We start from the raw sequence: 12,784 nt of genomic DNA on the forward strand, positions 1-12,784 counted from the left end.
TTTAAGGGTTCTCTTCTATATCTTCTAAGGACCCCTCTATAATAAGAATATGTTCAAAATAGGGTTGCAGGAATGCACACACACACACATAGTGGGAAAGCTCAAGAGAGCACACAATGAGATGATAGATAGATAATGAATGTGTGTTGTACAAGAAAGATAAATACACCCCAAGATGGATGTATACTAGCACGGGAGAAAAAACCTCCTAAAGAGGGAAAAAGTGCCTTGGCTGGTCCTAGCGTGCTCACACACTTCACTACCAAATATGGTTAAAAATCCCCCTGGGAGTGATGATGTGAACAAGGGGTGAGCTGGCACTAAAAGTATAGAGATGTGCCAAGCTCTTTGGAATGTGTGTGATAGGGAGCCCAGACTAGTCTCCAAAGGGAAGTAAGTTTAAAGCTTTGCGAAAAGCTTTGAACTTTTCTCATGGGAGAGCCTTCGTGAACAAATTAGTCAAGTTGTCCTGTGTTGGCACATAAGCCAAGCTGATTTCCCCTGCAGAGCATCTCTCCCTGACATAATCATAGAGCACCTCAATGTGCTTTATGCAAGCATGAAAAACTAGATTCCTCTCAAACTGCCATAGCACTCTAACTGTCCATGTGAAGATGGTATTGGCTGAGGACTCGCTAATACCCAAATCAGCTAATAAGGTATCTGAGCTAAACACACTCAGCTATAGTTGTAAATGCTGCCCTCTACTTAGCTTCACAGCTAGAAGTGGCCACAGTGGGTTGCTTCTTGATAAGCCATGATATACATGAATCACTAAGGCGAAAGAAAAAACCACTCATGGACACTCGTGTGTCATAACATCCAGCCTAGTCTGAGTCTCTAAATGCATGTAACTATGATTTACCCCCTTGGGATAAAATAAATGAAAGTACATAGTGACCTTTAGGTAACGGAACACCCGTTTCACAGACTGCCAATGCTTTATGCATGGGCTATGCATAAATCTACTCAATATTGAGACCACATACTGAATGTCAAGCCTAGTGTTACACAAAAAGATAAGGCATCCACCAACAGCTTCTTTATACAAGCCAGCATCAAAAGAGTCACCTGCATCTTCAAGACTTAGTTAAACCTGGCTCCATAGGTATAGCCATAGGTTTATAGTCCTTAGATTAAACCTCTTCAATAATGCATCTATGTATTTCCTTTGCAGCATAACAATGCCATCATTATGCTACCAAAACACAATGCTCAAGTAATAGTGCAACGGTCCAAGATCTGACATCTCAAGACTTCTTGTCATGAACCTACAACATACATGTAAATGGGCCCATGGGTAAAACACTATAAATAGGGCCTTAGGCTCATGGATAGGACCTTTTGTCATTTTACTAATCTTAGACATTCCATTGTACCTTTGGCTCCTACTATGGAGATGGCCAAGATAGCCATCTATGGTCAAGGCTCATGGTGGCTAGCTTTCAAGCCATCCTCTTGGTGAGAGGTTAACACACTTAGGCCATTGTGTATCTCTCTCTTTGCTACATACACTTATGGATTCTCTCTCTTGTTCATCTTTGGCTATGATGCTTGAAAATGCTAATTTCATGTATAATGGATGCTAGAATTCATCTTTCATGTGTTTGATTTCATCCTTAACTCTAGATCCATTCCATTTGGTATATCAAAGCCTTGATTTTGATCCACTTTCAAGGTTTTTGGTGCATGAGATTGGTATTTCTTGATGGATTTCTGAAATTTTTGGGTTTCTTGAGGTTTTTGGGCTTAATCTTGATTAATTTTTTATTAATCTTGTGGAAATAATGGGGTTAATGCTTGCTTTCTTGAATTTTTAAGTGATTTTAGGGAGATAAATATTCAATTTGGACCAAATTTTGGAGCCTTGGACCAAATTTTGAGGCAGGTAGACCAAAATTGGGAAAAATTTAAATTAATCACTTTGTTAATTATGATTATGAGTTTGTGCTTCTTCTTCAATCTTTCCATCACCATTGCTCCTAAATTTTGCACCGTTTTGATTCAATTTCTTGGGGCTTTGATAGAGCTTGATGAGATGATTAAGATGAGCACCATTTTATGTGAGGATTTTTGAATTTTTTGCACATTATCTCTCCTCTTCCTCATTCTCATAAAACCCTAGGAAGGGCAACCATTGGTCATTCATCTTCACCATTACCCCTCTACCATGTCATTTGTGGGAGCTGGAGCACTTAGTTAAGCTCTTGTGAGATTTCTCTTGGAATTTTCAAGCCGTAGGCTGTCCCACGTTGCGCCACGCTGCCGCCCAGCCTCACGGCTCATTGTGGTGAATACCAAGCCTAAGATACATGGCAAGAGTCCTTCTAAGCTTGGCACAAAGTTGGAGAAGATGTTGGAGTCCATTTACAAGAGCTTCTTGGTGATTTCGTGGTTATGGTGAACTTCCAAAAACCGAGAATAAAGTCTTCAAGAATAGAGGCATTCAAGCAATTTTCTTCATCAAGTTCAATCAATGGTGGTTCTAAACACTCTTTGGTAAGTGGCTATTCAACATTTCATGAATCAAAGCTTCCATTGTAATCAAGGGCAAGTTTGGGGATTCCATGTGTGGAAATCCTTAAATTATAGAAATTAGGGGTTCCTACATGCTTAATTAGCTCATTGGTATTGTCTACATGCCAAAAATGGGAGTATATAGCAAACTATTTGCTCTCATTTACCATTGAGCCACATGTGGGATGCCTTTTTGAAGAGTTTGATGATCAAGGCAAGCGTTCTATGGCTTACCATTCTCCATTGGGATGCCATTGATCATTAGAGAAGGGAATCTTCATCAAATGAATGTAATTATGCATGCACATGAATGCAATGGATGTGATTCTATGCATTGGAAGAGTTATGGAACCCATGAATGAGCTATTGGCACCATTTTTTCATTGATATGACACATATTCTCATATCTTTGAGCATTGCAAAGGGTATTGGATGCCATTGAGCCACTTATAGCTATCTCAATGCTATGAGGAGTCACATGGAGTTTGAGCCACTTATAGCTATCTCAATGCTATGAGGAGTCACATGGAGTGTGGGCATGCATATGAGATTGTGGATTGAGCTATTGATCTTGCTTACCCTCACATGCTATTGTTGTGGTGATTGGAGTTGAGTGGTTTTGTTGGATGAATGGAAGATTCTTGGGATTTGATTGAAAAAAAGCATGAGTCCATGCTCTTTGGTTGTAAATGAATGAGTTGTAAAAGGGCATGAGTCATGCCATGTGGTTGTAAGTAATCTTCCTTACTTTTACATTCAATTAAAGCACACTACCACATCACAATTGTTCTCACAACTTTCCATTCCTAGCATCTATATGTTGTGAGGTACCTCGGGCATTGGAGAAGAGGCCCGAGGGGAGCATGGCTTGAATCCACCATGCCGTGAGTGCCTTGGGAAAGTAGTACGGTGGATGATTAGGTACTTGGAGGTAAAGACATGGCCCCAACTTGTGCTTAGAATCGGACTAGGCGTATGATGGTAGGTGTATGATGGTGGGAAGAGCTTGGCTAGGAGATTAGCAAGCTTTGACGTGCTTCATCAAAGACATTGGTACATCTCTATTGTAATGATCCACTTGGGTTATGCATGGATTTGATGCCTATTGGATGATGCAAACATTGGGGCAATGTGTTATGTAGTTTATGCAAGATGCCAATGAGTATTGATGCTGGAAATTTGATGCTTAGGAGATTGAGATTTGGCTCCTAATACAAAGGAGACCATGCCGAACTTTTCCCAAAATCCTATGCATGGATTTGATGCCTATTGGATGATGCAAACATTGGGGCAATGTGTTATGTAGTTTATGCAAGATGCCAATGAGTATTGATGCTGGAAATTTGATGCTTAGGAGATTGAGATTTGGCTCCTAATACAAAGGAGACCATGCCAAACTTTTCCCAAAATCCTATGCATGGTTGGAGTTATGGGCATTGGTGAGCACATTCTATGAGCTTTTGGATGCCAATAGAGTATTGGATGCTTGAACAAGTGAAGTGGGGCAAGCGGGAAGCCATTGGTCACACTAAGAAGGACACTTAGTCAAGAGTCTGCAGAATTGTCAAAACCATAATTCAGTCAAAATCCTTTATTAGGATTGAATTAAAGGTGATTACACAAGACATTGGTACATCTATTGTAATGATCCACTTGGGTTATGCATGGATTTGATGCCTATTGGATGATGCAAACATTGGGGCAATGTGTTATGTAGTTTATGCAAGATGCCAATGAGTATTGATGCTGGAAATTTGATGCTTAGGAGATTGAGATTTGGCTCCTAATACAAAGGAGACCATGCCGAACTTTTCCCAAAATCCTAAGCATGGACTATTGGATGATGCAAACATTGGGACAATGTGTTATGTAGTTTATGCAAGATACCAGTGAGTATTGATGCTGGAAATTTGATGCTTAGGAGATTGAGATTTGGCTCCTAATACAAAGGAGACCATGCCAAACTTTTCCCAAAATCCTATGCATGGTTGGAGTTATGGGCATTGGTGAGCACATTCTATGAGCTTTTGGATGCCAATAGAGTATTGGATGCTTGAACAAGTGAAGTGGGGCAAGCGGGAAGCCATTGGTTACTAAGAAGGACACTTAAACAAGAGTTTATAGAATTGTCAAAACCCTAATTCAGCCAAAATCCTTTAGGATTGAATTAAAGGTGATTACACAAGCCCTTAGTACTTCCTTAGACCTACCCTAACAAGCCCTTAACCTTTGAAATCCGATATTCCTTTAGGGTGGAAATTAGAGTTTTACTAGGACTCATAAACCCTAAGTCAGTCCACAAGGAGTTTATGGTCTCATAGATCTAATCACATAGGCTTGTAGAACTCATCAAGGGCTTTGATTTGGGCAAGAACGTTTTGAATTCTGATATTTCTAGCTCAAGATATAGCCAAAATACAATTTCAACATATAAGCCTGAGAACCCTAAAACAGAGAGATATAGCCGATCTCATTTATCCATACCAAGTGCATAGCCATCTAGTAACCTTCAACCCGGTTCTATAGAGTCAAAAATCATCAAAATCAGATACCGTTTGCTTCTCCAAAGTGTTAAGGGAAAATTGCAGCTTGGAACCATGGATTCGGATTGCAGTATTGAAGACGCCTATTCATGTGATGATGGGGAATATGATAGCGATGCTTCATGTAGTGTTGAGTGAAGACTACATAAGTGATCAAGATCCATCACATGAAGAAGGTCATGTATTATTGGAATTGGATCCGGATGAAGTGGCTTTTCCAAAGGATTACTATGATGATGTGGGCAACTATGGTTGTAGCTTTGATGGTTATGTTTCATCCAATGGTGGATATGGTTATGTTTCACCTAATGATAGATATTATGATGGCTATGTCTCATCCAATGGCGATTATCCTTTACCAAATGAGGGAAATGCTTCATCCAATGATAATCAAGATACATGCAATGATAGGCAAAGTGACGCCTATGGTGATTTTTTTTATGAAGGGTATGTTCAACAAGAGACATGTGAAGAAGAGTATGCTCAACACTATGCAAGCGATTGTGACGGTGATGCTTATGATGATTCTTTTATGGGTGAAGAGCATGCTTTTCAAGATGCATTTGGCCATGTATGGTATGAAGACAAATATGGAAATGTTGTTACTCATGGTGGGCAATATAGGAAGAGGAATGCTTGTCAAGGTGAAGGCATGCATTATGGGCAACATGTACATCCTTATGCTTATGAGTATGCACATTATGATGTCCATGAGGAGTCTTCACAAAGTGGTTATGCTTTGAAGAGGAGACCAATGGCCAAGAAGATGAAGAAGAAGAGGATGCTTTTGAAGAGGAGACTAATGGCCAAGAAGAGGAAGAATATGCTTTTGAAGAAGAGCCTTCTCTCTATCGTTCGGACCTACAAGTGGCCAACCCTTCATCCTCTCCATCTACTTCTTCAATTCCTTCATACCCTTTACCCTCAACCTCACACTCTTCAACTTCATCAACTTTTTCATTCCCTCATGCTTCTACAACCAATCTTGTTTGGATACAAGGCAATTGTAATGCAAGGGCAAGCATGCTCAAGGAGTGGCAAAAGATGCATGAAGATATGCAAGGGCTTCGTCTCAAGAGTTCCAAGGAACATTTGAGGGTATAAGAAAATTACCATTAAGGGATGTTGCTTCTTTTGATAGTTCTTCTTCATTTGAAAAGGATGGGAAATCTTCTTGTTTGCAATGCCAAATGGAAATGATGGAACTTCCATGTATGAATGGCTTAACTTGGGAGAAGAAGGGGATGGAGTACCTTCCTTGGTGTACACTCTTGTACATGAATTGAATTGCAAAATGGAAAAGAGAGGGTTTCCATTCACTCCCGCATTTGGGCTGTGCATGGAGATGGACATTGAAGATCTTTTGAAGGTTGCTGTTAAGTCCCAAGTCAAAGAAGAGTGTGATGCAATTTATGGACAAGATTGGTACTACATGTGGTTTCATCACTAATTATCTTGGCAATTTTGATATGATATCATGGTTGGATAGTTCCCATGTACCAAGAGAAGTTCCATGCATTATGGAAACACCCTTTTATGATGTTATGTGGACCGATATGGCTGACTACATGCTTATTATGCAAGCTGAAAATTTACAGCTCTTGTGTTTGGAAGATAATGGAGTTCTTTCCTCCTCTATGAGCAAGTTTAATCCTTGGCCATGGATTAATGAATTGGGATGCTTGTGGACTGTAAGATTCCTCCCCCAACCCCTTTTTTGATGTCTAGTATCTTCCCCTGTAATCAATCACTCTTCAGAAATATAAAGACCTTGTTTCTAACTGTTTTAACCTAGAGAGAGAAAATATTCTAGAGAGAGAATATTCAAATTTTGAATATTTTTGGATAGAAAAATATCTCTTATAATTCAGATGAATTTCCCTGAAACAGAAATTTAAAAAGAATTTTCCAATGTGCAATTGGAATTAATTGGAAATAGGTATAAAGAACCTTAGCCTAAGGGTCTAGATTTTCAGAAATCTTTAGACTATGGTCCAATTAAGGTTTCTATGGGCCAATAGCATCAATCCATGTGTAGGGAGGAGATAAATCCAAATTGTAAAAAGAAAATACCCAAAAATGAGTAAATGCTCACATGAGGTGAAGAGTTGAAAATGTACAAGGTTTATTAGTAAAAAACTATGAGCAATATTAAAAATATGAGATATTTTGGGAATAATGATTTTATTATGACACATATGTAAGGAAGGGGAGTCCCTTAAATGCTCACATAAGATGAAGAGTTGAAAATGTACAAGGTTTATTAGTAAAAAACTATGAGCAATATTAAAAATATGACATATTTTGGGAATAATGATTTTATTATGACACATATGTAAGGAAGGGGAGTCCCTTAAATGCTCACATAAGATGAAGAGTTGAAAATGTACAAGGTTTATTAGTAAAAAACTATGAGCAATATTAAAATGATTCCATTATGACACATATGTAAGGAAGGGGAGTTCTTTAAAGGAGGTGCATATTTCACATAAGATTAAGAGTTGAAAATGTACAAGGTTTATTAATAAAAAAACTATGACACATATGTAAGGAAGGAGAGTTCTTTAAAGGAGGTGCATATTTCACATGCTTGAATGAGTTTTATACTCATAAAAATTGAGATATTTCATCTCTCCTCTCTTCTCATTCAAGTCTAGTTCCAAAAAGTTAGCTTAACTGACCTAAAAATGGTCAAAAAGTGACCAAACTGACTTGGAAAATTCTAGAATCAGTTTGTTTGGTTAGGAGCTCAAATTTTCCTATAAATAGAAGCCTCCCCTTGTTGCAAAATATATAGTGTCTTATGCCTTGTTACTCTACTCCACCTAAGCCAAAATATATAGTGTCTTATGCTTTGTTACTCTACTCCACCTAAGCCAAAATAGATAGTGTCTTATGCCTTGTTACTCTACTCCACCTAAGCCAAAATATATAGTGTCTTATGCCTTGTTACTCTACTCCACCTAAGCCAAAATATATAGTGTCTTATGCCTTGTTACTCTACTCCACCTAAGCCAAAATATATAGTGTCTTATGCCTTGTTACTCTACTCCACCTAAGCCAAAATATATAGTGTCTTATGCTTTGTTACTCTACTCCACCTAAGCCAAAATATATAGTGTCTTATGTTTTGTTACTCTACTCCACCTAAGCCAAAATATAGAGTGTCTTATGCATTGTTACTCTACTCTACCTAAGCCAAGAACTGTGAATTCTTTAATAATTCACTAGTTTTTGATACTTCTCTCTTTCTTCAATCCCCATTGGTGGCTCCATCAACATACTAAACCAATTGATTGGTTGGGGGCCTCTACCGTGAATAAAGAATCAAGCAAATCATAAGGTAAGTATATTGAATTTTGATCTTTTCTATAATTTCTCAATGATTCTCTCTTCTCAACCCCTCTCAAGCTTGAGAAGCTTAATTGGTATGGTTTTTTTTTAAATGCTATTGAAGCTAATTGGTGAATAGTAGTGAAGAGTTACATAACTTAATAAATGCTATTGAAGTTAATTTCCATTTATGTTTAAATTCTAATGGTTTTTATGTAATTTTTCTCTCTCACTCAAGAAATGGTCATACTCATGACCCATTCTCAATCCAAATGAAGCTTTTCATAAAGCTTTTCCTTAATCCAAGATTAAGCTATGCTTGAGGCCAAATTAATGGCTTTTTTCTATACTTTTAGTTTATGCACATTGATGATTCAATCCCTTATGGATTGATGACCCAATTAGAGACCATTCTAATTATATCCTTAATGATAAGCTTTATCCCTTAGAAAAAAAATTTGAGATTTATCAGTCATAGTAGCGGAGCTATGGCAAAATTTTTATAGAAATTACGCATAAAATAAATTCATTCAAAGCATAAAAAGAGGACTTCCTACCATATTCTAGGAACTATCATCCTAGATTAATTAAAAGAATTTTATTATGTATGGAGATGTGGATGTTGCATGTAGATGTAGATGTATGGATGTGAGTGTGAATGTGGAGATGGATGTATGCATGGAGATGTGGATGTATGCATGTAGAAGTAGATGTATAGATGAGGATGTAAATAGAGATGTGGATGGATGCATGTAGATGTAGATGTATAGATGTGGATGCGAATGGAGATGTAGATGTATGCATGTAGATGTAGATGTATAGATGTGGATGTGGATGTATGCATGTAGATGTAGATGTATAGATGTGGATGTGGATGTGGAGGTGGATATATGCATGTAGATGTAGATGTGGATGTGGATGTGGAGGTGGATGTATGCATGTAGATGTAGATGTATAGATGTAGGTGTGAATGTGGAGGTGGATGTATGCATGTAGATGTAGATGTATGAGGAGAATGTGAATGTGGATGTGGATGTGGATGTATGCATAGAGATGTGGATGTATGCATGTAGATGAGAATGTACGCATATAGATGTGGATGTATGGATGTGAATGTGCATGTAGATGTGGATGTATGGATGTGGATGCATGAATGTGCATGTAGATGTGGATGTGAAATTAGATGTATGGATGTAGATGTGGATGTGTGGATGTGAATGTGGATGTGGATGTGGATGTGGATGTGGATGTGGATATATGTATGGATGTGAATATACGATATGTGATGTGAAGGAATATGAAGTGTTGAGATAGAAAATGATGTGATGGGATGAGTATACATATAAATGGAATATGGAATAAGTAATGTGGATTGATGAGGGATAATGTGGAAAAATGAAAGTAAAAATAGAAACTGTATTGTAAACTGTTTGTAAATGCTGTTTGTAAATGATTGTTTTATGTCAAGATTGCTGGGGGAGCATTGTGACTATCTTGTGATTAAGGTCGTGAGACCTAACTGATAATGTTGCAACTGCTGAGACGGAGAGTCAATGAAGGACGTCTCGCGTAGCAAGGTCGGCCGAGGTCTTGACCAGCCTCGGTACGATTAAAATGGTGAGCTTCCGGTACGGTGGATGAGGGGCCAAGGAAGCGGCCTATGAGTGAAGCGCTAGGTCGCCTGCGAAGGATCCTAGAGGGTGCTGACCATACGGTGCTCAGGCTCTGGGTTGCCTAGGATACCCATGCATGCGTCGAGGAAGATATTGGAACAGAGTTGGAGTTGTTTTCTGAATCGGGCATGGATCTGGTTGATTGACCTTGCTGGTCTTCAATGGATGAGTCCATAGCTCTTTATATGGATCTGTTGGTTGATCTTGCTGATCTTCAACGAGAGTCCATCTTGATAAGAGATTATATTGCCGAGTATTATGGGCTAGGGATTAGGAAACGGCCCTTGTGTGGACAGGTGGTGAGCGTCCTAGTTGCCAATGATGCCATAGATACTCTGATGAAGGAATGATGGGAAAATTAAGAATCAACTGGATATTGGAAGATGGTGATCAGTGATACTATGGTTTTATTAAAGGGTTGTTTTAAACTGGTTGAATCTGTGAAAAGGCAATTTCATATTGGGTGTGTGAGTGGTGTGACTAGTTTTATTTTGCATGAACATCCGGCTAGGGGGCCTTGGAACTCTTTTCCTTGGTACCCGGGACAAAACCTAACCAAATTCTTAATTGGATCCCATCACTACAGTGGTTGGGCGGTTGGCTAACCCATGGGACTGCTGGATGGGGTTAGGCTGGACTGATGGATCCGTAAATCGAGACTCAAACTTTTGTTTTTACGATAGATAAAATAAATCCCGGACAGTAACTGTTCTATGGATAGGAACCAACGGCTGTGCCTCTTGAATGGGGAAAAAAGCGTTGATCCCAATGATCCAAGTGCAAGTTTCTTCCTTGATCTGACCAAGTATCTTATAGATGTAATTGGATCAGCTCGATCAGAAATGATCTTGACTACGTTAGAGTAAAAAGTTATCTTGGTGGAATCACCCGTGCTTTCCGGTAAAGGAAGTTTTTCCGGGTTCGGTTTTGGAACAACCGACGGATTAGTCTCTTATCCGGATATCCGTGGTGAGGCCCCGAATGTGGGACCCCTGTCCCGCGCGAGAAGTGCTACTTCCGCTCTGCTAATATCCCGAATCTGTTGCTCGGTGGGAATAGGGATCTTACATGGATAGCTTGTATGCAAGAATGGAAACTCTTTTCCACTTTATGGACGGTGTTCTCTCGCATAGTTTGAGAATAAGGATGCACCTATGTCATGCAGTGTTGATTCATGCGTGGATCTTAAGCATGAAGAGATGATGATGCTTCCTATCAGTTTAGAAGATAAATATACTCCTAAGTTGGAAGAGTGATTATGACATGGATTATTTTGATGCCTACACCACTTGGAAAGATGATGGATTGGAAATCAATTGCATAAAGGGAGCTATGTCATATGAAAGCCTCTCTTTTGTTGATGTTATGGACTTATGCTCATATTGGTAAGGGAGCTATGTCATATGAAAGCCTCTCTTTTGTTGATGTTATGGACTTATGCTCATATTGGTAAGGCATGGGCATAAACTTCTACATAGAGCAATGGGAAGTAGCATCTATGTACTCTCATTCATCATTGCATGATCTCATGAAGCTTTCTATTTTGGAGATTTGGATTTGGAGCCACATGGGGATTTCCAAAGATCATTACTCATGAAGGATGCATGTTCCGTGGATATTTGGGATGCTCATGTGGAAGTATTTTGTTTTGATGGGCTGGATTTTGATCATACATGTCCTTTGATGGATTATCCACTTGGTGATATGCTTTTTGGGGAGATAAGTCCCTACTATGTTTTTGTGGATCATCATGTTGACATGCCTTATGATCCGGAAGGACTCCTATTGGTAGATGGTGCAGTTTTGAAGCTCACATGGACACTCATGGATTGTACGGTTATGCATGGGCATGATGTTTTACATTTGGGGGACCATGATCTTATTCTTCCATGTGATGTTGGTATGGTTATCCACATGAGGCATACTTGGGATCCAGGTGGCATTTATGATATTTTACCATGTCTCATTCCATATGGTCCGAGTACTCTATTGGTTTTCATGATAATGGACATATGGATCACATTACCCCATTTGATTCGGGAGGCTACATCATTCTTAGATCACTCTTGCCATGGCGGTGCTTTACTCGGGAGATGCTTATGCCTTGGCTAGCATGTTTGGCCATTTGTCCTTGGATGCAAATCATTATAAATGGCCTCTTCATTACCTACCTCTCCTATGATCATATTGTTGTATTTAGGTTTCGAGGACGAAACCTTTGTGGGAAGGGATGGTTTGTCATGAATCTATAGCATACATGTAAATGGGCCCATGGGTAAAACACTATAAATAGGGACTTGGGCTCATGGATAGGACCTTTTGTCATTTTACTAATCTTGGACATTCCATTGTACCTTTGGCTCCTACTATGGAGATGGCCATCTATGGTCAAGGCTCATGGCTAGCTTTCAAGCCATCCTCTTGGTTAACACACTTAGGCCATTGTGTATCTCTCTCTTTGCTACATACACATATGGATTCTCTCTCTTGTTCATCTTTGGCTATAATGCTTGGAAATGCTAATTTCATGTATAATGGATGCTAGAATTTATATTTCATGTGTTTGATTTCATCCTTAACTCTAGATCCATTCCACTTCTCTAAATCAACCATAAAAGTTGAAATATGATCATCATTAGGGCTTGTGAGTAGCATGTGATCAAGGTATAACATGATGACCAATAAAACATCCTTAGTCCCCTTAATACAGAGGGTATT

This window comes from Cibotium barometz, chromosome 15 (genome assembly GCF_041138505.1).
Source record: "Cibotium barometz isolate CiBa-2024 chromosome 15, ASM4113850v1, whole genome shotgun sequence".
Taxonomy (NCBI): Eukaryota; Viridiplantae; Streptophyta; class Polypodiopsida; order Cyatheales; family Cibotiaceae; genus Cibotium; species Cibotium barometz.